Below are 2,459 nucleotides of genomic sequence, written 5' to 3' on the forward strand. Positions count from 1 at the left end.
CTCCCGCACATGCAAGGTCAGGAGCCGGTAGTTTTAGTGGTCCGCAGGACGAAAAAGGTTGGCGACCACTGCTCTAAATGCAGTTTTGCTATCTAATCCCAAGAAAATGTGGCAAAAAGTTATTCTAATCAAGTATGAAGTCTCAACTCAATACTATACCAGTATTGCTGTAATGACTTTAAAAGAAGCTAAACATAATTATGGCACACCTCACTTGCTTCTAACAGATAAATGTGCTTGCTATTTGGCCAACTACATTTCTGTTGTTTACACTGACATACTAAGGTGTTCAGCCGTGTATTGTGTGCAAAATGTATTCTTGAATCAAGTTAAAATAACATTTATTTTGAAGAGGATATATCTAACATACCTTAAAAGTAACAAAGTTAGGTCACATGATATTTGGCAAATACTGACCAGAGCAATGCAGGAATGGTGGAAACTCTGCCAGCTCTGCCAAATATTACAAATTTGTTTAAAACATTTTTTTTTGCCCGTTTTAAAAAAGGAAATGGTTGGGCATACCCGAAGGAGGGGCAATTCCCATTTGACGCTCTAAGGCCGACAACCTCCTATTAAGGCAATACATATTCTCCCGCATACTTTCTGGTGGGTGAAGAAAAAACAAAGAATATATTAGTTTGGGAGTTTGGGAAAAACATTAAAAAAAAACTATTTTCCTTGTAAAAACCAAACAAATTAAACTAAACTTACTAGGAAGATATCTGCAATGTAGCGGGAATGGGTATGGGACCTCCATCGATCCTGAACTGGCTGTGTATGTGGAAGGAGACAAAAAAAAATTTGAGAGGTAAGTACTAAGCGAATGTATCCATATAATATGACGCTAGTTCTTAAACTGCATGGTGCTAAAGAATGCAAGTAATGTTATCTTATCACCTTATGACTGTTTTGCTGTTTACACAAAACAAGAAAGAAAGCTGATTTCTGGGGCCAAGCTAATCATGGCAATGGAAATAAAGTGAAGCAGTTTGGTGTCAATGAAGGTTGGGGGTTTACACAATGGACAAACGTAGCCGATTGACATTTACCTTTGGCTCCTGGTAAAAGCTGCCTAGACATGAAGCTAGTCATACACTCCTAAAGATACTTATTGGAGCTAGGCCTAACAAACTATCTCCTAGTTTATATTCATGGTCCTAAAGGTTTGTTCACAATCTATAAAATATAGAAATACTGAGGTACTTCTGTCCTCTGGAGAAGGTGGTGGCAAGGCCGCTCCAATAGCTGTAGATTCAAAACAAACACCATAAGTAAAAGTGGGTGGGCCAGAATAAAGTAAACGTTCATAACAGAATAAGGCTTAATAACTTCTAACTGATATTTTATGCCTATGTCCAAAAATTTTGCTTAAACATTTGCCAGTAAGTTACAACTGAACAACTGATATCTATTTTTATTCATGCTAGCCAACAACCTAGAAAGAGCCTTCACTTAATGCAGGATTAATGACTGGAAGCTACAAGAAATCATAGTTGATATTTGTATTTGTAACTAAAAATGGTGAAAGTAGTGTGTGAATGTGTTTTAGAAAAACATTTTAACCAAAAGGCAACTGTAAGGTTAGCTTACAAGCAATGTCCTCGGCCTCAGCCGCCTCCTCTCCCTCGTCTTCAGACGCTGCCTCTTCTGTGGCGGGCGGCCCCTCCTCTGTGGCGGGCGGCCCCTCCTCTGTGGCGGGCGGCCCCTCCTCTGTGGCGGGCGGCCTCTCCTTTATGTCCTTTAGGTAGGCCAACCGCCTGGATGGAGGCCCTACAATCACCAGCCGCTGCCGGCGTGATGGAGGGTTGGCTGTAACAAAAAAAGGGACGCACCGGCCAGAGCCGCAGCCCATGTCCCCTGTACAGTTCCTAGGCTCAGGGAGGTGGGCATGCTGGACACAACCATCGAAGACTCAGATTTGCGATAGGAGAGTGGGCGAGGTTATGTAATCTCTCTGGTTATGTAATCTCCCGCACATGCAAGGTCAGGAGCCGGTAGTTTTAGTGGTCCGCAGGATGAAAAAGGTTGGCGACCACTGCTCTAAATGCAGTTTTGCTATCTAATCCCAAGAAAATGTGGCAAAAAGTTATTCTAATCAAGTATGAAGTCTCAACTCAATTCTATACCAGTATTGCTGTAATGACTTTAAAAGAAGCTAAACATAATTATGGCACACCTCACTTGCTTCTAACAGATAAATGTGCTTGCTATTTGGCCAACTACATTTCTGTTGTTTACACTGACATACTAAGGTGTTCAGCCGTGTATTGTGTGCAAAATGTATTCTTGAATCAAGTTAAAATAACATTTATTTTGAAGAGGATATATCTAACATACCTTAAAAGTAACAAAGTTAGGTCACATGATATTTGGCAAATACTGACCAGAGCAATGCAGGAATGGTGGAAACTCTGCCAGCTCTGCCAAATATTACAAATTTGTTTAAAACATTTTTT

General features: G+C 40.5%; 1 long non-coding RNA gene across 1 annotated transcript; it reads right to left on the reverse strand.

The window, feature by feature from the left end:
- Positions 1 to 324: 324 nt before the first annotated feature.
- Positions 325 to 1,578, reverse strand: LOC140324788 (uncharacterized). Its single transcript, XR_011919571.1, has 2 exons — positions 715 to 1,578; positions 325 to 606 (listed from the first exon to the last, which is right to left on the reverse strand). It is a non-coding gene; the product is annotated as an uncharacterized lncRNA (long non-coding RNA).
- Between the last annotated feature and the right edge of the window lie 881 nt (positions 1,579 to 2,459).

The sequence above is a fragment of the Pyxicephalus adspersus genome, chromosome 2 (genome assembly GCF_032062135.1).
Source record: "Pyxicephalus adspersus chromosome 2, UCB_Pads_2.0, whole genome shotgun sequence".
Lineage (NCBI taxonomy): Eukaryota > Metazoa > Chordata > Amphibia > Anura > Pyxicephalidae > Pyxicephalus > Pyxicephalus adspersus.